At 32.1% G+C, this 26,573-nt stretch overlaps 1 pseudogene; it reads left to right on the plus strand.

The window, feature by feature from the left end:
* The first annotated feature begins 2,287 nt into the window (after positions 1–2,287).
* LOC146720624 (uncharacterized) lies at positions 2,288–5,058 on the plus strand (annotated as a pseudogene).
* Positions 5,059–26,573: the final 21,515 nt, after the last annotated feature.

The raw sequence follows: 26,573 nt of genomic DNA on the forward strand, positions 1-26,573 counted from the left end.
ATCCACATTTTATTTTAAACAAAAATATAAGTAATCTATTTTCTTCATTAATTTTTTTATAATTATATTGTTAATTTGTAATAATTTTTAACAATAATGAAAAATTTGCTAACGTCACTCCAGCCAAATCAAGCATTTCTCTATCAGTTTTTATACTTTTTAGACCTTGAAAACCATTTTTACATTTTAATAAACCAGATGTTCCAACACGTTTATCTACATATGAAACTTGATTTCCACAACTTTTTCAGCCATTTTTTTTCTATTGTATATTATTTTTGGCTCTTCTGGGCAACATGTTTGTGTTTCTACAGAACACTTTGTACTATCATTATAAATATATATATTACATATAAATACATGCATGCTTGATCTTTCAGAGTCTAATTTTTCACACATAATTTGTACTTGACATCCTTGATCGACTATCCGAGATCCAAGAATATTATTTTCATTTTCTTTTAAAGAATCTTGCTGAATTAAAAAATTACAATTTTCTTCCTTTTTAAACTCAATATTTTTCTTCTTTTTAATCAAATCTTCTTTATCAAACTCTTTAGATGATCTTTTTAATAAACGTTGATATCGCCCAAAAGCAACATTGTCTGAAGTATATTTTTTTTATAAATACTTGGGAAAATAGTGGGATTGTAGCTGGGACTACGAGGGTCTTCTGACTTTTATTTCCAATAAAATGGTCACTGCATATGCGCGACCTATTATGTGGCTTCCAATCTGATCCATCGGGTCTAGGAAATGAAATTATTAAAATAAATAAATAAAAGCTTTATTTATGCATATTTTTGAATTTTTAGTCACTAATTAATTATATTTACCTTAATTTTTTATAGCTCTTAACCATATTTCACGTCTTTGTATTTTACGTGGATAATGTACATTAGATGTTGGAAAACAATAAAATGATTTATCTGGAGTATCACAAGAATTATTTTTGCAATTTAATACACAACAATATAATTTTGCTTTTTTTTTGTTTATTTTCCATTTTTCTAATTTATTAAAAGATTAGTGTGTTTTGACAGTTTATTCAGGCTAACTTTCCAAAATAGCCACTATGAACGCTTAAATCGTTTCGCGAATCCCCTCCACATTCATGCACAAAGCGAATAGATCTCACTTATTTGAGCGGTCTCAATTCCGCTACACATTTAAGAAATGGAAATCTTTTTGTCAGCATTTATTTAGAAAACATCCAGTTGTAAGTCCCATTTTAAATGAAGTGACTCAACAAGTTAAAGATATAAATGATATTTATATCGTTAACTTGAAAGATATAATTGATAAAGATATCAATATGATACATAATGAATCATTTGAAGGTGAAAATTATATCTTTTAAAATCTTTATTATTATATTATCATTTGATTAATAAATTATTAATTATTTATCATTGTTTTATATTAACATAACATAAAGTATAGCTTTTTTTAAAAAATTAATAAGTACAGAATATTTAACTCTCAAACCGAACGTTTTTTTGATACCGTAATCCTGAACGCGTGAATAACTAGAGTCCGACTTAATTTTTGTACTCTAAAATTACTTCAAAAATTATACAAAAATTTACACATCTTTTAAGTTTAAACTAAAATTTTATGTAGTAGAATTAAAGAAAAAATATTTTTAAATACTATATTTTTGTTATTTGCTCGATAAAGATTTCGAAACAGATGTTATAATTTTTTTTAAATTAATAAAATTCGAAAAAATAATTTTGAACAAAAAAACTTTCCAGAAATTTCTTAGTTTAAAGTTCAAAGTTTACAAAAAAAAATACTATATGTTCACGGCTTTAAAAAATTTAATTATTTTAATTATTAAAAATGGATATTTTAGATTTAAATTTGCCAGCATTTTGCACTGAATAAACTTTTTAAGTTGTCCTTTCAGTTATAATTTTCTTTTGACACAAACTTTTTTTTGGATAAGTTTCCAACCTCGAGATTTTATTAATATTTAAAAAAAATGGATTAAAAATGACCCGGACACAAAAAACCCACGTGTTTAGTTTGAGGGTTAAAATACTATTGTTTTAATAATTGCTATTTATATATGTTTTTAGCTATCAGCTTTATAGTATGTTATACATATTTATAATATTTTTAGGTGAAGAATTGTTAAATAAAAATCAAGAGCCAATATTAGAAAGAATTGTTAGATGAAAAATTGTTAGATGAAGATCAAGAGCCAATATTAGAAACAGCCACAGAGCGATTACAATGCTACGCTGCACAGTTTTTAATAAACATTCGAGAAAAATGTAAAATGTCTCACACGGCTGTTGAACATATCATTGATGGAGTTACACATTTATTGGACATGTATACAGCAATTATAGTAGTCAGTATAATTATTCATCACTCCATATGTTTTTGGCCAAAAAATTTTTGCTAGTAATGATTTGGATACAGATATTTTATAATTTTTTTTAAAATTAATAAAATTCGAAAAAATAATTTTGAACAAAAAACTTTCCAGAAATTTCTTAGTTCAAAGTTCAAAGTTTACAAAAAAAAATACTATATGTCCACGGTTAATTAAAAAATTTAATTTTTTGAATGATCAAAAATGGGTATTTTATATTTAAATTCGCCAGCATTTTGCACTGAATAAACTTTTTAAGTAGTTTACTTTGTTAATTTAGTTTTGTTAATGTAGAATCAGTTATAACTACGAGATGATTGAAATTAATATTTTAAAAAAGCTATACTTGATATTATGTTAATATAAAACAATAATAAATAATTAATAATTTATTAATTATATCTTTATATTATCTTATTATAATATATTATATATATATTATATTAATTATATAATCAAATTATAACATAATCGAGATGAATCGAGATGAATTTTCTTAGATGTTAATCTGTTTCTTTTACATATTTTTCTAGATAAAAATAACTCAATATTTATATTATTTTTTAGCAAGAGATTCAAAACACAATGGATTCTGATACAGTAAATTTTCAAGATATTAAGGAAATATTTACTGAGAAACATCTACCATCATCATTATTTTTATCTGTCCAATCAAAAAAAGCTCTAGATAAAATATCGATACAAAAATTTAATATGGTTCCAGCGAAAAAACATATACTTGGTACAAAACTTGTTTGGAAAAAAAGAAGACTTTCATTGGCAAAGTACCAAAAATTTGTGAAGATACTTATGATGCTTGCATCGTACTTTTTTCCAAGAATTTGAAAAATCTTTTGGAAAATGATGAAGTAAGGTCAAATATCGAGAATCCAAAGCCACATAAACCAGAAGTATATCGGACAGTATTGGATGGAAGTTACTATCGAGAATCATTATTTTCGTAATCATAAAAATGCGTTAGCTGTAATTCTTTATTACGATGATCTCGGTATTGCCAATCCTTTGGGTGCAGCCTCAAAAAATCAAAAATTGTCTGTATTTTATTGGACATTAGGAAATATATCTCCTGAATTTAGATCATCAAAGAATGCTATTCAATTATATGCAATTCTAAAAACAGAATATTTGAAAAAACCAGGAGTTTTAAAGAAGGTTTTGAATCCATTTATGAAAGATATTATAAAATTAGAAAACGAGGGTATTAATATTGAAGTTGGAAAAAAAAGAAAAAATTTTAAAGGCTCATTATTATCTTGTGCGGGAGATACTCCTGCCTCTGCTTTATTAGGTGGTTTTAAAGAATCAGTTTCTGCTTATCGGTTTTGTCGTACTTGTTTGACAACATCTGATGAATATAAAAATAACTTTCACGATGATAATTTTTACGATTCGTAATAAAACAATTCACAACAATCATCTCGAAGTTGTAACTGATTCTACATTAACAAAGGCAGCAAAAATTTTTTGGCAAAAAACATATGGAGTGATGAATAAAAGTCCTCTGTTACAAAGTGCTAACATAGATGTGACACTCTGCCTCAGAATTGTATGCATATTCTTATCGAAGGCGCTGTAGAAATTGCTATTCGTCGTTTATTAAAATATTGCATTTTTAAACTTTAATTATTTACACTTGATTAATTTAACAAACGTATTACTCATTTTGATTACGGTCATTTTAAAAATGATAAACCTGCTTTAATTCTTCGTGATCATCTTGTTGATGGTAATTTTTTACAAAGTGCAGCACAATTATTTACTCTAGCACACATGTTGCCTTTGTTAATTGCAGATTGGATACAATATGAAAATCCGCATCTTATTGAGTACATAGATTGTTATGTTATGTTATTACAGATCATGAATGTTTGTCTTGCTTATGAGATACACGAAGAATCAATTGAGTTATTGAGTCGAATGATTGAAATATATATTACACAATTTGTACATTTATATCTAGATTCCAATGTACCAAAATTTCACTTTTTAATTCATGTTCCGAGATACATCAAATTGTTTGGACCTCCCAAGGCAACAATGGTGCTTTAAATTTGAAGCATGTCATGCATATTTTAAATCACTTATGCCGGTTGTACGTAATTTCAAAAATATGGCACTTACATTGACATACAGACATCAGGCACGCCTATGTTCCAAATTAATTTCATATCCTGGTATCAATTCAAAAAAATTTCTATATAAAGGAGATTATATAGCACTTAGAGTATCTGTCCTTCTGTGCAATTTACTATACGTAAACATTTTTCATGGAATTATTAATGAATCTGAATGGCTGACCTGCCAAATAATGCGATCACCAAAAGTAATAGTGCATGGTACCACATATCAATGTGAAAGTATAATTTTGCTTGAATGTTATGAAGATGCTTTACCAGTGTTCGGAGAAGTGGATGAAATATTTATTTATAACAAAGAAATCTTATTAGTTATTTTAACATTGCAAACAGAATATTTTGATTTTACAATGAATTCATACAAAGTCAAACAAATTCACAATGTACAAAAAATTGTAAAAAATGTCAAAAATTTAACATTTCCTTTTCCACTTTCATCTTTTCTAAAAATCTTCTCTAAAAAATAAGAAATATGTACCATTTATTAACCATGAACATGTTGAATTTTATGGATAAAATCAAATCTCTTCCAAAAAAAATGTAATTTCGAATATTATAATAAAACTTTGTCTTATAATTAAATTTATGTTATATGTTATTTAAAAGATTTAGTGTTTCCCAATTTTATAAAAAACATTGTAAATATATAAGATATAAGTTTAAGAAAATTTGTTTTTGCCAAATTTATTTATTTAATAATGTTAGAAAATTTTCTCATAATAAATCTATACATATTACATATTTTCTCTATTACGCATTGATAAAATTACACGTAAAATTAATGTGTAATAAAATCTAAATGGATAAAGTTATTTTATGTGTGTATTTTTTACACATTTGAATTATTTGGAAGTACACGTTTCTACATTTAATATTGTATATTTTATTATACATAACAAGACGTGTTAAAATACACATTCAAATGTGTAAATTCATTTTTTTATGCAGTATAGTATGTTAATTTTACACGGAAAACTAAATAACACGCATAAATGTGTAATCTTACACATATAAGTGTGTAAAAATTACACACTTGGATTTGCAGTGGTATTTGTAGTCTGTATACAGACATATATTTTTGTATTATTATGTTAAAAAATTAAGAGACTAAAATGAACACGTATATATGTGTATATGTGTATAAATTTATATATTTATATTTATCTTTACACACATATACACACACACTTATATGTATATGTATGTATATACATATATATGTGTGTGTATATATATACACGTGTGTGTGTTCGTGCATGCGTTCGTGCGTACATGTGTGTGCGTGTGTGTATTGTGACGTGACATTTTTTACTGTCCGTCACAAGGGCCGAAGGCTCGGCCGGGAAGACGGGAAATTCGGGAACCTTTGCTCTCTCGCCAATCTTTGAGAGAGAGAGAGAGAGCACCCGAAAAATCATTTTTGCGTTTTCTACCGCGTCGGAGGATGCGCTTCGCGCACCCGTTTCGCGAATTACTTTATTTATGATTTTTGTTTAAGCGATTTTTGCGTTTTCGGCGAGCAATTTTGCATAGGGTACGTGTCTCAACCGGAAAAACAGAAAGAGAGAAAGAGTGAGAGAACGGAGAGGACGATTTAGGACCGAGCAGAGGCCACCAAGTCCGGATCACGCCCGGTAAATATTATTTTCACATAGATTTTCTGGATTGCTCCTCCCGTTAAGAACCTGGATACCGCCGTAAAATGTTCCTTCTTTCGCAGAGATTCCGGCCAGAGACGGGGATGGCCACTCTCTCGCGAGAGGCGAGAGAGCCCCGGAAACAAAAGCCGCGGGAGATACCCTGCCTCGAGCCTCCGCAGATCCGGATACACAAAATTTCACCATCGATCAAACAATCGATCTGGCGGATTTTTAGGAGGAACCGCAAAGAGGCGCGCTCGTAGAAGTCTTCCCGACGACCAATATAGAGGAACAGCGGAACTCAATGCAGAAGAAAAGAGGAACGGCGAGAGAAAATTTGCATTAAGCAAATTCGCAGGGCCCCGCGGGGCACCCGGCGGCCCTGCCAGGATAAGGAGCGCCACGGGTGGAAAATGCCCAATTCATTATCGGCGTGATCCCGGCAGGCCTCTTGCTCGTCACTGTCCGGCGGAGCGTTCTCGAGAGCAGAGGTTCCTGCGCGTGGATGCCGAAGCATCAAAGGACCCATCGATACCGGTGAGACGAACGGCCCTATATTCTTGTAAAGCCGCTAAATTCTTTTTTTTGTGAGTACCGTATTCGGGAGAGAAGCGTGTCACGGCCGCGGCCGGTTATTAGATTCACCGGTATAATTTCGTGATATTTCGAGAGGTTTGATTTAGAGTTTCGTTCCGCGTGGAATTTACCCCGGCGTCCGGCCGACCGCGTGCTCTCTCCCACGCGTATATTAAGAGAGGCTCTCTCTCCCGCGGATATGCCGACAGTCGCCGCGATTTTGGTCACATTAATGTAAAATCAGAGTATCGTCTCGTAATTACTGTGTTGTTCTCGTCTATTAGGATTTCTATATCGGAGAATGGAAAATTGTCTAGAGTCACGCATAAGAAATAGCGTAGTCTTTCTCGCGCATATCATCATTCGCGCATTTTTCTGATTCGTTATAATATTGTGCGAGGGACGACCGGCGTGATCGATCTCAAAGGAAGTCGCGCGGGACCTACTCGAGTTTTCGGAAATTTTGTACTGCCTAGAATCATCAGAAATGAATTACGTCGCACGGACCTTATTAAGTCTCGTGCGTTAATAATTATTCGACACGTAGGCGTGCGAATTTACTTCCGGGTCCCGCGTGTCGCCCGATATCACTGCGTCGGGTCGTCTCAAAGGCGCAGAACAATAACAACGCGCCGCGTCTCGGCTGTAAATACGCTGCATTATATTGTTCGAATCAAATTACGGCCTCGCTTATTTGTATTTCGGCGTCACTAAAACGGAGTTCACTCCATAGTATATCGAAAGAATATTGATTTTTCTTTCTTGACCTAACAGGTCACTCAAGCTTTTATACAATTATTTTCTCTGTCTATCTTCGTTCATCATTGTTCAAATATATTTAATGCTTGTTACATTTGAGCGATTTCAAATAGCCTCTCTCGAATTCCGTCCTCTCTCCCGTCCGAACTCCCCCCTCTACCCCCTGACGATCTGAGCGAGTCGATTATCGCCGTCGCGGAAATTTTCGGGATGATTTACTAATTATAAAGGTCATTTGTCGAGTTGCAAATTTTCAGAGTGGCGCGAATCTCGCGCCTGGCGCCCAATCAAACATATTTTTTTGTGTTTACGCGAATTTCCCGCTTTCCGCGCCGAAGGTGTGCCGTCGGCCACTTACATCGGCCCTATTTCTCGGATCCTTTTCGATCCAACGGACAATATAAAATCAACGGTTGCAGTATACATATTTAAATTTAATGTCAATAGGTTTCCACATCACCTCTGAGGTACTATTATCAATGCGTTTTTTTTAAGTGGTTTCCCCAGTAGGCCTATTCCACTAATAATAAGACTACAACTCTATATACATTTTTTTGTTTTAAGCAACGAAATGTTAACATCAATTTTTGATGTATTTATTCACATCAGTGAAGATATAGATTTATCGTTTAAACATGAACATGTATCTGATTTTATATGTTTCATTTTAGAAAACGAGGTCTCGTACAAATATGTAGAACCAAACATTGAAAAGATTTTTAAACCGAAATTTCTTAATTTTGGATATTTGACTTCATTTAAAATTTTAAAGAATTCGACACCTGTTTCTGGTCGTGATTTCAGTGAAATGTCATTTTGTAAGTCACACAATTCCAATTGAAGGTCAACAGACTGTTCAACTATTGGAACAATTCTAGGATTTTCGTACAAAATGACATCTTTCCTTAACATTTCGAAATCACGAAATCGTTTGTCAAATTGTGTAATTAATTCATTAATAATATGCTCGTGTTTTCTGAAGTCGTATTTTGTTCCATGTTCTTTAACAAGTATACTACAGGAAGGAAAAAAGCACAAACTATTTTTTTCCAAATGATTTAAAAATACTTTTAATCTTGCACGAAACAAATCAATGTGACTTATTAGTTCGGATATAGTCTGATTACTCCGTTGAAATTTCGAGTTCAAAGTATTTAAATGACACGTCAAGTCTGCAATGAATGCTAATTTACAAAGTGATTCAATGTCCTCGAAGAATGTTTTAAATATATTTAATTTTGCGTTGCACGTTTCTTGTATGAAAAGATATATTTCTTTTCTAATAGCAAAAAATTTCTGTAAAGTTTTTCCGACACTCATCCATCGCACTTCACAATAAAGAGGGACGTCTTTGTAGGCCGCATCGTATTCTTCAAGGAAATTTTGAAACTTTCAATGAAGCAAAAACTTGTGACCACTTTTAATTGCATTTACTATTGCAGTAACAGTCACATAGCGTTGGACAGTTTTACATTTTTCCCACATAAAGTCTCTTGATGTATTATACAGTGAAGTAAAGAAAATTTTAAATTTCTTTTTTTTAATTGTCCGAAAAGTCCAATTTTAGACCACCATAGCCAAATGTTTGCACCATGCTGTTCTATCAAAGAAAATTTTCGAATTAAATTGCCAACCAAATTTTTGCTAGAGTAACTGCCAAGTGTTTAATATGAAATAATCCTATCCAGTTTGATTATCGTGTAACCCCCACGAAAATAAATCTTGAACACATGAAAAATATCTTGATCGATCGCACGAATGCTAACAACCTTTATTGTCGGACACTGTGCTTGTCAGGCCTGAAGCATTCAGATCCTTCGAAAATATTAATTTTCTCTTCATAGATTTATGCTTCTAACAATCTGTTTTTAAGCGTGTGTATCAAATATAATTTGACCAGGTGTAATGGTAATTAAATTTTTCACTGCTGCGGAAACACAGAGACATATCGGTGAAATGGTTTCTACGACTAAATAGTTTCGCAATAGATATAAATCGGCACAGGCACCAAAAGCTTTACTTGCAGTGCAGATTTTTATATATTCAGACTTTCGAATTAATTCAAACCGTTGCTGAAACTAATTAATGAATGCAATCAAAAAATACTTGATCCAAATCGTTGAATCATCTGCAAACGAGATTCCTATGTTTAGTGAACGTATATCTTTCATTCAACTTCTCGATTCAAAACACATTAAAAAAAACGCAAACCAGGTTGCACAAAATGAATTTTAACAACCCTGAATATTTCAATTACGTTATACAGACCAAAAGAAAAATCCGGATAACAATATCAAAGTAAACTTAATTTGGAATAAATTGCAGGAAAAATTTTTATTGAAAGCAACATTTTAAATTGGAAGTTTACATTTTGAATTTAATTCAAACCCATTAAAAAAGGAACATAAAAAAAGAATGCAGAAAAAATAAGATACCGAAAAATGCAATGTGGAATTAAAACCTTTCACTTGCCGGGCGACTGCTCTTCCAGCTGAGCTATTCAGATCCTTTCGATTCTATACTTTTCTCTGTTATATATATTAATGTTGCGGATAAACAAACGCATATATTTTTTTAAGCCAAGCGATGTGTATTCAAAGTAATATAGAGATTTTTACAAGGCTATGTATTATAATAAATATTTAAATTTAAAGTGGATAAGAACGAGGCGAACCAGACCAGGGAGCCCCAATTCAGCGGATTCTAACCATAATGTTGTAACCGTTTTTAACGGTAAAATAAAGATTTTACGGTTTATAATTAAATAACGTGTGACACAAGGACACACCACAAAATTTTTTTTTGGACCTTTGGACACGGCCAAGATTTTAAATATGAAATAATCTCATATTTTGAGATTTAATTTCAATACCCCTTTAACCCCCCTACGGAAAATAAATAAATGAATGCAAGAGAAAAATATAGATCCGAAAATCGCTGAATCGGGAATCGAACCCGAGACCTTTCACTTGCCGGGCGACTGCTCTTCCAGCTGAGCTATTCAGATCCTTTCGATTCTATACTTTTCTCTGTTATATATATTAATGTTGGTAAACAAACGCATTTTTTAAGCCAGCGTGTATCAAATATAAGAGTTTTAACAAGGCTCTGTAATATAAATATAAATTTAACGTATAAGACGGGCAACAAGAGCCAAATCGCGGATGACAATGCGTTATCCTAACGAAACTAAATAATTTTTCGTTAGAATTAAATACCGGTGCACAAGGCACCAAATTTTTACTTGGACACGGCCAAGATTTTAAATATGAAATAATCTCATATTTTGAGATTTAATTTCAATACCCCTTTAACCCCCCTACGGAAAATAAATAAATGAATGCAAGAGAAAAATATAGATCCGAAAATCGCTGAATCGGGAATCGAACCCGAGACCTTTCACTTGCCGGGCGACTGCTCTTCCAGCTGAGCTATTCAGATCCTTTCGATTCTATACTTTTCTCTGTTATATATATTAATGTTGGTAAACAAACGCATTTTTTAAGCCAGCGTGTATCAAATATAAGAGTTTTAACAAGGCTCTGTAATATAAATATAAATTTAACGTATAAGACGGGCAACAAGAGCCAAATCGCGGATGACAATGCGTTATCCTAACGAAACTAAATAATTTTTCGTTAGAATTAAATACCGGTGCACAAGGCACCAAATTTTTACTTGGACACGGCCAAGATTTTAAATATGAAATAATCTCATATTTTGAGATTTAATTTCAATACCCCTTTAACCCCCCTACGGAAAATAAATAAATGAATGCAAGAGAAAAATATAGATCCGAAAATCGCTGAATCGGGAATCGAACCCGAGACCTTTCACTTGCCGGGCGACTGCTCTTCCAGCTGAGCTATTCAGATCCTTTCGATTCTATACTTTTCTCTGTTATATATATTAATGTTGGTAAACAAACGCATTTTTTAAGCCAGCGTGTATCAAATATAAGAGTTTTAACAAGGCTCTGTAATATAAATATAAATTTAACGTATAAGACGGGCAACAAGAGCCAAATCGCGGATGACAATGCGTTATCCTAACGAAACTAAATAATTTTTCGTTAGAATTAAATACCGGTGCACAAGGCACCAAATTTTTACTTGGACACGGCCAAGATTTTAAATATGAAATAATCTCATATTTTGAGATTTAATTTCAATACCCCTTTAACCCCCCTACGGAAAATAAATAAATGAATGCAAGAGAAAAATATAGATCCGAAAATCGCTGAATCGGGAATCGAACCCGAGACCTTTCACTTGCCGGGCGACTGCTCTTCCAGCTGAGCTATTCAGATCCTTTCGATTCTATACTTTTCTCTGTTATATATATTAATGTTGGTAAACAAACGCATTTTTTAAGCCAGCGTGTATCAAATATAAGAGTTTTAACAAGGCTCTGTAATATAAATATAAATTTAACGTATAAGACGGGCAACAAGAGCCAAATCGCGGATGACAATGCGTTATCCTAACGAAACTAAATAATTTTTCGTTAGAATTAAATACCGGTGCACAAGGCACCAAATTTTTACTTGGACACGGCCAAGATTTTAAATATGAAATAATCTCATATTTTGAGATTTAATTTCAATACCCCTTTAACCCCCCTACGGAAAATAAATAAATGAATGCAAGAGAAAAATATAGATCCGAAAATCGCTGAATCGGGAATCGAACCCGAGACCTTTCACTTGCCGGGCGACTGCTCTTCCAGCTGAGCTATTCAGATCCTTTCGATTCTATACTTTTCTCTGTTATATATATTAATGTTGGTAAACAAACGCATTTTTTAAGCCAGCGTGTATCAAATATAAGAGTTTTAACAAGGCTCTGTAATATAAATATAAATTTAACGTATAAGACGGGCAACAAGAGCCAAATCGCGGATGACAATGCGTTATCCTAACGAAACTAAATAATTTTTCGTTAGAATTAAATACCGGTGCACAAGGCACCAAATTTTTACTTGGACACGGCCAAGATTTTAAATATGAAATAATCTCATATTTTGAGATTTAATTTCAATACCCCTTTAACCCCCCTACGGAAAATAAATAAATGAATGCAAGAGAAAAATATAGATCCGAAAATCGCTGAATCGGGAATCGAACCCGAGACCTTTCACTTGCCGGGCGACTGCTCTTCCAGCTGAGCTATTCAGATCCTTTCGATTCTATACTTTTCTCTGTTATATATATTAATGTTGGTAAACAAACGCATTTTTTAAGCCAGCGTGTATCAAATATAAGAGTTTTAACAAGGCTCTGTAATATAAATATAAATTTAACGTATAAGACGGGCAACAAGAGCCAAATCGCGGATGACAATGCGTTATCCTAACGAAACTAAATAATTTTTCGTTAGAATTAAATACCGGTGCACAAGGCACCAAATTTTTACTTGGACACGGCCAAGATTTTAAATATGAAATAATCTCATATTTTGAGATTTAATTTCAATACCCCTTTAACCCCCCTACGGAAAATAAATAAATGAATGCAAGAGAAAAATATAGATCCGAAAATCGCTGAATCGGGAATCGAACCCGAGACCTTTCACTTGCCGGGCGACTGCTCTTCCAGCTGAGCTATTCAGATCCTTTCGATTCTATACTTTTCTCTGTTATATATATTAATGTTGGTAAACAAACGCATTTTTTAAGCCAGCGTGTATCAAATATAAGAGTTTTAACAAGGCTCTGTAATATAAATATAAATTTAACGTATAAGACGGGCAACAAGAGCCAAATCGCGGATGACAATGCGTTATCCTAACGAAACTAAATAATTTTTCGTTAGAATTAAATACCGGTGCACAAGGCACCAAATTTTTACTTTCTCTTGCATTCATTTATTTATTTTCCGTAGGGGGGTTAAAGGGGTATTGAAATTAAATCTCAAAATATGAGATTATTTCATATTTAAAATCTTGGCCGTGTCCAAGTAAAAATTTGGTGCCTTGTGCACCGGTATTTAATTCTAACGAAAAATTATTTAGTTTCGTTAGGATAACGCATTGTCATCCGCGATTTGGCTCTTGTTGCCCGTCTTATACGTTAAATTTCTTTTTTTTAATTGTCCGAAAAGTCCAATTTTAGATCCTACCATAGATTTTGCACCATCTGTTACTATGCACGAACATTTCGATAAATTGCAACCAAATTTTTGCAGAGTAATTTCAAGTGCTTTATAAATATCACTACCAGTTGTGATATCGTGTAATGGCACGAAATCTAACATCTCTTCAACACATGAAAAATCATCTTGTACGATTCGCACGAAATGCTTAATTAACTTATATGTCGGACATCTGTGCTTTTGTCAAGGCACAATGAAACATAAGTGCATGTTGCTTACAATAATATTAATTTCTCTTCGATAGATTTAGCTATCCTAACAATTCTTGTTTTTACTGTGTTACGACAAAGTGGAATATTATTGACGTCTTTAGGTGTTATGGTATTTCCAAATTCTTTCACTGCTGCGAGAATACAATCTTTTATGAAGACACTATCGGTAAATGGTTTTGAGTGTTTCGCAATGAGATATGAAATGGCATACGACGCACCAATCGCTTTATCTTGAGTGTCTTCATCTTCATTATTACAGACGTTCGAAATTACATCAAAACGTTGCTGATACACTAATTTTAATGCTGCAATCAAAGCAAATTTTTCTTGTCTCTCATACGTTGAATATTCTGCTAAATGTTTAGATTCCTAATGTTTATGAACCGTATATTTTTTCACAACACTCGATTCAAAAACACAATACACATAAAACACAAACCAGGGTTGCCACAGAAAATGAATTTTAAAATTCCCTGACTTTTCCATGTTTTCCAGACAATAATGAAAAAATTTCCATAACCAATATCAGTAAACTTAAATTTGGAACTAGGAATTGTAGAAAAAATAGCTTATATTATTAAAAATAACATAAACTTGGAAGTTTAACATTATGACATAATCCTGTAAATTCAAACAATAGAAAAAAGGAACATTGAAAAAAGAATGCAGGAAAAAATAAGGAATAAAAGAAAAAGCAATTGAATTAAAACATTTAATAAAAGATACATTTTAATGTTTAATTTAAGTTCAAGAAAAATAAAATTTATTTGTTTTTGTCAATCTTTAATGTTAAAATAATAATAAATTTGACATTTGTAAATATATTTACTTTCTACGTTAAGTTCTACAAAAAGTAACATTTTTAATATATATTTTAAAACTAATATCTATAATGCATGGCTAGTACATAAATTGCAATATTGATTGAGAAAATCTTACTTATTTTTTAACTTGCCAGCATATTAGATTATAAATGTTAGATATATTTAAAAAATTAAAATATTCGTTAAAATAAAAGTATAATTTAAAATAAGTTCAAAATTCCAGGTTTTTTTACATATTTCCCTGACTTTTCCAGGTTTTCCCTGACTAATTTCAAATTCCATGACTTTTCCCGGTTTTCCCGGTTTTCCAGGTCTGTGGCAACCCTGCAAACTGTCCGATTTGCAATACACGCAAAAAAAATGTCTTTCCATGCTTTATAAAACTGCTGTTTGTAACTTTGTTTAGTTGCCATTTTTTCAAAATTGTCGCACAATTGTACAATTTGTTGATCGTACGACTTGACAACGTATATAAATTGATTATATTTTGTTTTTATTGGAATATATATATTTTTATTCGAAGACATGTGTTACTTTACAAATTAACATTTAAATTAAATTATTATATTTCTAAACTAGAAATTAAATTTTAAAAATAAGATTTTTTTACAATCAACAAATAGTGCAATTGTACATATTGTGTTGCGACAATTTAAAAAAAAATAGCAACTAAACAGAATTACAAACAGCAGTTTGATAAAGCATAAGAAGACAGTTTCTTTGCGTGTATTGTAAATCGGACAGTTTGTGTTTTATGTGTTTTTAAACCAAGTGTTGTAAAAAAATATACGGTTCATAGACACTATAAATCTAAACATTTAGCGGAATATTTACCGTATGAGGAACGAGAAAAATTTACATTGATTGCAGCATTAAAATTAGTGTATCAGCAACGTTTTGGTGTAATTTCGAACGTCTGTAATAATGAAGATAAGGACATTTAAGATAAAGCGATTCGCGCATTGTATGCAATTTCATATTTCATTGCGAAACATTCAAAACCATTTACCGATAGTCTTCATAAAAGATTGTTATGATAGCTAGATCTATCAAAGAGAAATTGATCCATAAAAAAAACTTACCTTTTTAAAAAAAGGTAAATAAAAGGCGACAAGTTTACGCGCTCATGTGAAAAAATGTTATACAAAAAAAGTGTTTTTAAATTACTATAAAAAACTGCTCTAAAAAATGTTATTTTAATTTTATACAATATATTTTTTTGTATGAAATGATTAAATATTTCTAAAAAAAATGATATCAAAAAATTACGACAAATAAACACCTTTATACTATAAAATCTTTTATTATTATTATTTTATTAAATAATTTTTTTCATAGAAATATTTTACAAACAACAATTATTAAACATATGGCTCATATATTGTAACGCAGCAAATTATATAAAAAGATTAAATGTGACGAGCGATTTATGATTGACAATAATATCTTATTTGAATTAAAGAGTATGATATAAAATAAAAAATATATATCTCATTTGATATTATTGTCAACCATATAATCATTTGTCACATTTGGTCTTTAGAAATATTTTAACCAAAAAAAATGGAAAAATTTTTATTAAAAAAACTTGACGCTGCTAAATTTTTTTTCAAAATTACTGTAATGTATCTGTAAATCTTAAAATAAGAAATAATTATCTTAATATAACAAATAATAAATTTATTGTAATATATATTAAAATACTCAATAATTAACTTAGAAAATATTTGCAATGTAAATGTACAAAGTACGTTTGTCATTTGCATAGTTTTTAATTAATTTATTGCAATGTATCTTAAAGTAATAAAAAAATTACTTTTATAAACAGTAAATTAATAATTATTAAAAAATTATATTAATAATTATATAAATATTACATTAATAATTATATATTTATTTAAACATTATATCAATAACTAGATTATTAATAGAACAATTAACTGGAACATAAATGTATATACAAAGTACCTTAACATTATTGACATATTATGCAATTTAGCAGCGCCAAGTTTTTTTAACAAAAATTTTTATATTTTTTTTTGGTTAAAATATTTCTAAAGACCCAATGTGACGAGTGATTATATGGTTGACAAAAATACAAATGAGATACATATTTTTTATTTTATATCATACTCTTTAATCCAAATAAGATATTAAAAAATAAGTTTTTTTTATGGATATTATTCTTTTTTGTAGTATATATTTGTGTGTGTAGTGGCGATGAGATACGCAAATCGAGCACGATTTATACGTATGCAAACCCGATCATAATAAACAAAGTGTACGTGCCCGTTCACACGAATTGTCCGTAAAAAATGATTTGATGATAAGTGGACTGTATTTAATTTATTTTGCTATTGATTTATAATATTGGAAACCCTTTTGGTTCCCTTTGTCAAAACTAATCGAGTCAAATGTATAATGTGTTTCAAACGAATTACTAATACTGATAGACGGAACAGAATAGAGAGAGCGTTACCACGTCGGTCCTTCGCTTTTATTCCTCTTTCCCCGCTAAGGGTTTCTCCCACTCATTACAACAGACGCGCGCCAACGCTCCCGCTTTACATTAATTTTCAAAATATCGATGATCTATCCTTTCTCGTTCTAATACTATACACAAAGCGTTATAATGTGCACATACGAGTTCTCCGTCATGCGGGCGGTCAACGGCATTATACGAGGGCGTCACAAAAATATCGTTGGTCGGTCCTTTCTTTTGAAAAACAAATCGACCACCCGCTTCATATTACTTGAGCGGTCGTAATTCCGCTACAATTCCCTAACCTAACCTAACCACCCGCCTCATATTACTTTCAACGGTATTATACAAATGCGTCACAAAAGTATCAATATGTATATCGGCTCGGCGCCACGCTCAAGTAAACGATGCGATCCACGGTACATTTAAGGATGCCGAAACGCAGCCAGACGGGGCCAACGTAATTGGCCGAAGACAAACCAATAGTTTTTAAACCACGGTCAGGCGGGCCGATGAGGCGTCATTAGAATAAGCAAGAGAAGGGATAGTGGACCCTAGAAGAAAGAGAATTGTCAGAGATTGTCAGTTCGACACAGTTCTGCTCAGTTCTGTTCTAATTTTAGCGTACTAAGCTACAAGTAGCTAACGATTAGAGTTATATCGAAATATAAAGGCGCAGTATACACGGACTTATAGTTCGTGAATTAAGTAATAATAAAAACAATACAATTATAATATTTTAAGATACATTACAATAAATTTATTATTTGTTACATTAAGATAATTATAGTAAATTAATTATTTCTTATTTTAAGATTTACAAATACATTACAGTAATTTTGAAAAAAAATTTAGCAGCGCCAAGTTTTTTTAACAAAAATTTTTCTATTTTTTTTTAGTTAAAATATTTCTAAAGACCAAATGTGACGAGTAATTATATGGTTGACAATAATATCAAATGAGATATATATTTTCTATCATACTCTTTAATCCAAATAAGATATTATTGTCAATCATAAATCGTTCGTCGCATTTGATCTTTTTATATAATTTGCTGCGTTACAATATATGAGTCATATGTTTAATTAATTGTTGTTTGTAAAATATTTCTATGAAAAAAATTGTTTAATAAAATAATTATATTAAAAGATTTTATAGTATAAATGTTTTTATTTGTCGCAATTTTTGATATCATTATTTTTTTTTAGAAATATTTAATCATTTTGTACAATAAAAATATATTGTATAAAATTTAAATGACATTATTTTTTAGAGCAGTTTTTTATAATAATTTAAAAACACTGTTTTTTTGTATAACACTTTTTCACATGAGCACGTAAACTTGTCGCCTTTTTTTACTTTTTTTAAAAAAAGTAAGTTTTTTTATGTATCAATATACACAGTATATATCAATATACACATTAAACCTCTCTCTCTCTGTCTCTCTCTTTCTCTCTCTCTCCCCTCCCTCTCTATTATACATACATTTATATCCTGCAGTAACACAAGTTTGTATGTTTGTAAATTTGTTTGAAAATATATTATAAGTGTTAAATGAAGTATTATATTATATATATTTTCAGATATTTTATCAGTTATATATAACAGAGTATTTTCACGCGAATTGCCGTTTTGTCATTATTGCTTGATTATTTACGCGTAAAAGAACTCGATATTGATAAAATAAGAATACTTTCATATCGCAATATAAAAATATTCTTATCTGAATTTATCAGCCTAATTGATATTTTCTCTTGGTCGTTTAATCGAGCTAAATAACATTGTAGGGAATAATCCCAGCAAACACAGTATATAAATGTTATATACTCAAGCATGTTACATGTAACGTATATGTTAGTTGTAATTTCTCACTCATAGATGTAACATTTTTAATATTACATATATTACATTGTAGTTATATTGTCATTATATCCCCAGATAGCACTAACTTACCAATACATCAATGTGCTATTTGGTATATAATTACAATATAACTACAATGTAATATATGTTATATTAAAATGTTACATCTATGAGTAGGAAATTACAACTAACATGGTTGTTACATGTAACGTACACGTTATATTCCGTTTACCTATTATATTCCGTTTTATTATAGCAATGTAACAATTATATATCGGTGTTTGCTGGGATATAACCTACATACATGTTACATGTCATCAAACCTAACACAACCTAACATCATGGATCATGGAGCGACATTAACACAATCTAGCGTTGACTGCTCGAACAGTACATTTTCGCACACATGCGCATTGAGAAGGTCGACGACGATGACCAAAATTTTCAATTTTATTATAAAATCAAACTTTACATCGTAATATCTCCGTATATATAATACGTAGAGCAAAAGTAAAGACAGTTTTCTTATACAATTTAAACCCAAGCTATCGATTAAGTCAATTGAAAATACGAGCAGTTCAATCCTTTTATGAGATCTGATAATATAAGATGCTGTCAAAAGTCCGACTCGCGTAAAGATACATGGAAGTACCCTGCTACTATTTTGTGACTTGTCGCGAGACATTACCGTGTCTCTTGATATCGTTGTTAGCAATATGCACTTCTTTTACATTGTGACTTGACAAAAGTACAGATGTCCGACATATAAGTCAATTAAGCATCTTCGCGCGAATCGTACAAGATAATTTTTCATGTGTTGAAGAAATGTTCGATTTCGTGCCATTACACGATACAACAACTGGCAGTGATATTTATAAAGCACTTGAATCTACTCTTCAAAAATTTGGTTGCGATTTATCGAAATGTTCGTGTATAGTGACAGATGGTGCAAAATCTATGGTAGAATCTAAAATTGGACTATTCGGACAATTAATAAAAAGAAATTTAAAATTTTCTTTACTTTACCGTATAATACATCAGGAGGTTTTATGTGGGAAAAATGTAAAACTATCTAACGCTATGCAAATTGTTACTGCAATAGTAAATGCAATTAAAAGTGGTCATAAGTTTTTGCTTCACCGAAAGTTTCAAAATTTCCTTGAAGAATACGATGCGGCCTACAAAGACGTCCCTCTTTATTGTGAAGTGCGATATTAAAAAAGAAATATATTTTTTCATACAAGAAACGTGCAACGCAATATTAAATATATTTAAAACATTCTTCGAGGACATTGAATTACTTTGTGAATTAGCATTCATTGCAGAATTGACGTGTCATTTAAATACTTTGAACTCGAAATTTCAACGGAGTAATCAGACTATATCCGAACTAATAAGTCACATTGATTCGTTTCGTGCAAGATTAAAAGTATTTTTAAACCATTTGGAAAAAAATAGTTTGTGCTTTTTTCCTTCCTGTAGTACTTGTTGAAGAACATGGAACAAAATGCGACTTTAGAAAACATGAGCAAATTATTCATGAATTAATTACACAATTTGACAAAGGATTTTGCGATTTCGAAATTTTAAGGAAAGATTTCATTCTGTACAAAAATCTTATAATTATTCCAATAATTGAACAGTCTGTTGACTTTCAATTGGAATTGTGTGACTTACAAAAGGACATTTCACTGAAATCACGATCAGAAACAGGTGTCGAATTGCTTAAAATTTTAAATGAAGTCAAATATCCAAAATTAAGAAATTTCGGTTTAAAAATCTTTTCAATGTTTGATCATACATATTTGTGTAAAACCTCATTTTCTAAAATGAAACATAAAATCAGATACGTTCATGTTTAAACGATACATCTTTATCTTCACTGATGTGAATAAATACATCAAAAATTGATGTTAACATTTTGTTGCTTAAAGCAAAAAAAATGTATATACAATTGTAGTCTTATTATTAGTGGAATAGGCCTACTGGGGAAACCACTTAAAAAAACGCATTAATAATAGTACCTCAAGGATGATGTGGAAACCCTATTGACAATAAATTTAAATATGTATACACACACGCACACACATGTATGCACGAACGCATGCACAAACACACATAGGTGTGTATATACATATATATATATATATATATATATATATATATATACATATACATATATATATTATATATATATTATTATTTACCTTATTCTTCATAAAATTTCTGCATAATTTACACTCTTTCAACACTTTAACCAATTTTGACTTGAAACTGTCAAAATAATTTTGACAATCGAACACTACGAAGCATGCGTCACAATGTGTGATCAGCACAAGAACCAGGACTTTTGTTTGAATCGTTATCGTTAGCTAGGTAAGTATACATTGCAATCAACATTCTTATGTTATCGAAGTTCACGCTGTGATCTCGCAAGTCTGGCACGTACACTGATAAGATTTCATAAAAAAAAAATAATGAATAAAGAAAAAACGAGGATACAAGAGGTAAGTAAATTTATATTTTAACGCACACACACACAGAAAGAGAGAGAGAGAGAGAGAGAGAGAGAGAGAAAGAGATTACAATTTTATTTTTATTCTTGATTTTTAGGGCGCTGGTACGAGTGAAGAGTTCAGTACGTCTCTGGATTTGGAGCTCACAAAAATTGAGTTAGAAGATTTAAAGGAACAGTTAGCTGCAGCAAAGCAAGCTCTTGCTGCAGCTACTGCTCCAGCTTCAACTTCCAACGGAGCTCCTGCTCATGCACCGACTCCTGTTTCCAAAACTGCTCCTGCTCAACCATCGCAACCACCACAGCCTGCAGTGGTGGTTGAAAATGAAGAAAAGGATAATATACAACGTAAGTAAAAAATAAAAATAAGAATTATTTAAGAAACAAATATAAAAATAACAAATGTAAATATGTTTTTATATGTAAATTTTATTTGTTTTACAGTAAAACTAAGACCCGCTCGATGGTCGCGAGCTGGTCGCGGACGTGGTCGCGGACGTGGCCGCGGACGAGGAAATATAATTTACATACATATTGTTACGTCCGTGGATTTGCATCCCCTGTGCAACTTCACTTTACTATTATCCCCTGAGCATCATCGCTAGGAGGGTTGTTTATAGACGACCGACGTTTGGATGTTTTCCGGTGCCATTAGACAGATTTGGTCTAGCCGACGCACCGAGCGGACGCATTCGAGACCCGATTATCTTTTCTCGCATATTTAATGCATATATTATTGTATCTCGTCGTATTTGTTGTATTTTATCATCCTATTAAAAATCCTTTCCTCATTACGCGTGTTAATTCATTTCGTGCGCGTGTGAGTGAGTGAGACTTCTGCAGAAATTGCAGAGGACCGTTCTGAGGACGTAACATTTTGGGGGCTCGTCCAGGATTGAAAGAACGACAAGCTGCGAAAGAATCGACGGAATGACTACGCAACATTCGCCGAGAGTAACCCGCTCGCAGGCTCCGCTTCATATTCAACCAGATGCAGCAGCTCCTTCGGGGGAAGACGTGCTGCAAATCGCGCTCGACGAGATCCGACGAATGCGAGACCAACGGGCGCGAGAACATACGCAGTTTGAGGCCTTGCTGCGGCAGAGGGACGAGGAACTACGCCGCCTCAAACAGAGAATCGCTTCGCGGGAAGACAATATACAGCTAAGTCTTTCCGATAACAGAGCTTCCGGTTCCGATACTAGAGCTTGCGGGGATTCGAATAATGATTTTCGCGCGAGAACGGGCTTAAAATTAAAGCCCGACACATTTGACGGAAAAGTTCCGCTGCGAGAGTTCCTCTCGCAATTTTTTTTGATCGCGCGCGCGAATAATTGGGACGAATCGACAAAAACTGTTGCTTTGGCCGCGAATTTAAGAGGAAAAGCGCGAATTGTTTTAGAGAACATAGAAAATTTTGATAACCTAAGTTTTTCTGAAATAAAATCAAAATTGGAATTACTTTTCGGAGAAGGTACACAAAATTATTATTAGATGTTCACAAATCAAAAACAAAAATTCGGAGAAGATTTTGCTTCTTTTGGTGCTGAGTTAGAGATTATCGCGACTTGCTTATCCCGAATGTCCCTACGCAGTTAGAGACAAAATCGCGTGCGCGCAGTTTATTTCCGCTCTCTCCGATAGATTCTTGAGGAGGACTTTTCAATTAGAAGGAATAACCTCTTTGAATTTGGCCGTTGAGAGAGCGAAAAGTTAAATTAATTCAAGGAGAACATTTTGAGAGAAAAAAGGAAAATTTTAATGGAAAATCTAATAATTTTGGAAAATTTAACAGCGCGAATTATCAAAAAACAGAGAGGAACGACGCGCGGAAAGACTATAAAAACGAGAAAGGAAATAAGAACAGCGAGAATGCGCAAAAAGGGAATGAAAAGAGAAATCCTTTGGGAGGAAGATGGCAAGGGAATGATTTTTCCTCGAAAGGAAAAGAATGTTGGACGTGCGGAAAGACAGGGCATTTTCGATTTGAGTGCCCTGAGGGGAAAGGAAACACAGCCTAGTCGAGCTTCGTGGGGTGAGCTCGACTTTTTCTTGTAAAACCCCGATGAATCGTTTTATTAATTTTAGTGTCGCTAGGATTATAGAAAATAACTTTATTTACAGTGGAAAAGTTAATAATAAAAATTGTTCTTTTAGAATAGACACGGGCTCCGATATTTCTCTGTTAAATAGAAAACTGATTGATAAAGAGATTAAAAAGATTCGAGTTAGAGATTATAGTTTAAGATATCAAACCGGAGAAAAAGTGTCAATTAATTTCGAAGTTGAAGTTAGAATAGAGATTGGAAAAAATTGTATTGTGATTCCTATGTTTGTTGCCGCCATTAATTATGATTGCATATTGGGCACTGATTTTCTTAAAAAAATTCATTTAGAAAATATTTTTGACTCCAAATTTAATGAATCAAATAAAAATCTAAAATTAAATAAAAATAAAATTTATAATTGTTCACGGATAGAGAATTTTCCTGAAGTCCCAATTATTTTAAAAAAACTTTTTGAAAGTAATTTAATAAATTTAAGAGATACTAAAAAAAAAAATTTTTGCCAATTTTCTAAATAATTATCAAGATGTATTTTCTGAAAATATTGTGGCTGGCAATTGTAACATTGTAGAACATGTCATTAACGTAAAAGACTCTCTCCCCATAAAACAGATCGACGAATTCCTATTCATTTGAGAAAAGAGGTTGATCAAATTATTAAGGACATGAAGGAACAAGGAATCATTGAGGAATCTCAAAGTTCATGGATTCCTTTTGTCTTCTTTTGCAAAAATTGTCATAATTATTATTATTCATATTAATATTATTATAATTATTACCTAGTTACTACATTTATTAATAATAATTGTATGTAGATAGTTAGGTAGTACATGATGGCAAAATTAACAGAAAGAGAACGGAATTATCTGTTAATGATGAGAGGATATGGCGATAAGCAGAGGTCGTTTCAAGAAACTTGCGACCTGTTCAATGCAACATTTAACGACCGAAATCCAATTTCAAAATCGACAGTAGTAAGAACGATTGGGCGTGTTATCGGAACTGGAAGCGTAAAAGATCGTCCACGCAGTGGACGACCTAGGACTGTTTTCGATGACGATAGCAGTATAACAATTTTACAGAGTTTTGTCGAAAATTCTTATGCGTCTATTAGACAAATTGCTACAGAAAATGAAGTGCGCATAAGTGGCGTTCATAATCTTTTAAAACGTCAGAAGTTCCATCCTTATAAATTACACCATACTCAAGAATTGCTTGGTCAAGATTTAGATCGGAGGATGGAATTTTGTGAGGAAATTGAAGAACGAAGAAACAATTTTGTAAATAAAATTATTTTTACAGATGAAGCTGCTTTTCAAATCAATGGAAATGTGAATCATCAAAACTTTCGATATTGGAGCACTGAAAATCCTCACTGGATGAGAGATGATAAAACCCAATATCTCGCTAAAGTAAATGTTTGGGCAGGAATAATAGGAGAGCATTTAATCGGGCCTTTTTTCTTTGCTGAAAATCTCAACGCTGAAGCGTATGAAATTATGCTAATTCAGCAAATTATACCCGCTATTAGAAACCTTTATCCTAATGATGAGTTCAATCAATAATGGTTTCAGCATGATGGGGCACCGGCACATTTTGCGTTGCGTACGGCGTGTTTTAGATGAACCCACATAGATGGATAGGAAGACGTGGTACAATTGAATGGCCGCCAAGATCCCCCAATTTGACACCTCTTGATTATTTTCTGTGGGGCTACTTGAAAGAACGAGTTTACAAAACAAGACCTGTCAACATTGAAGATTTGAAGCAGCGAATAACTAATGAAATGAATACAATAACTGTCGAAATGTTGAGGAATGCGAGAGACGCATTTCCATTACGACTAGCTCATTGTCAAGCAGAGGAGGGCAGACAATTTGAGCATTTGTTGTAAGTGATAAACTGGGATATGTACCAACCGCACAAGTGAGAGGCAAAGGGACTCACTATAATCAAGCACCCCAAAAAGAAAAAAATGAACGTTTTACATAAAATCAGTCCTTTTCAGGGCTACACGATGTACTAAATCCAACCGAGCAACCTCCACGTGGTGTACATTGGGTAACGAAAATGCCGATGGTATTAAAAATCTTAAAAATCAAATATTTTTGCGAAAAATGATCGCAGTGCCCTCTATTCATATAGTGTTTTGAATTCGTTTCGAAAAGACCTTTCAAATGAGCTCCCACTCGACCCCCTTTCCCATTTAGGAATTTATTCCCCCCTCGCGTCCCCCGCACCCCCTTGGGGTTGGGGGGTTGCAACCCCCCGCAAAAGATAGATTTTTTGAAAAATCGTTTGACGTGTTTCGGGGATTTTCAAAATTTTTATTTTTGCAAAAGATATTAGACCGGTCCGCGACTTAATGAACACCCTGTATATTGATTATCGGAAATTAAATGATGTGACGGTAAAGGATTCTTACCCCTTTTCTCGTATAGATGAATTGTTAGATCAACTTTCAGGTAACTCATGGTTTTCCACATTAGATTTAAAAAACGGTTATTGGCAACTTAAAGTCCGATCAGAAGACAAGGAAAAGACGGCTTTTTCGATCGGTAGGGGTCTTTGGCAGTTCACGGTAATGCCATTTGGTTTATGTAACGCTCCCGCGACTTTTGAACGATTAATGGAAAAAGTGTTATACGAGCTTCTATCAAAAATATGTTTAGTATATTTAGATGATGTGATAATTTTTGGGAAAATCTTTGATGAAATGATAAAGAATTTGAATATAGTATTTTCACGATTAAAAGAAGCCAATTTAAAATTAAATCCAAAAAAATGTATTTTTTTTTTTAAATGTTAAATATTTAGGACATATAATTTCTGAAGAGGGCGTTACTACAGACCCCGAAAAGATTATTGCTGTGAGAGATTGGCCGATTCCCCATACAAAAAAACAATTGCGAAGTTTTCTCGGTTTTTGCTCGTACTATAGGA

This window comes from Nylanderia fulva, unplaced genomic scaffold, assembly GCF_048542155.1.
Source record: "Nylanderia fulva isolate GAGA-0341 unplaced genomic scaffold, ASM4854215v1 Scaffold65, whole genome shotgun sequence".
NCBI classification, from domain to species: domain Eukaryota; kingdom Metazoa; phylum Arthropoda; class Insecta; order Hymenoptera; family Formicidae; genus Nylanderia; species Nylanderia fulva.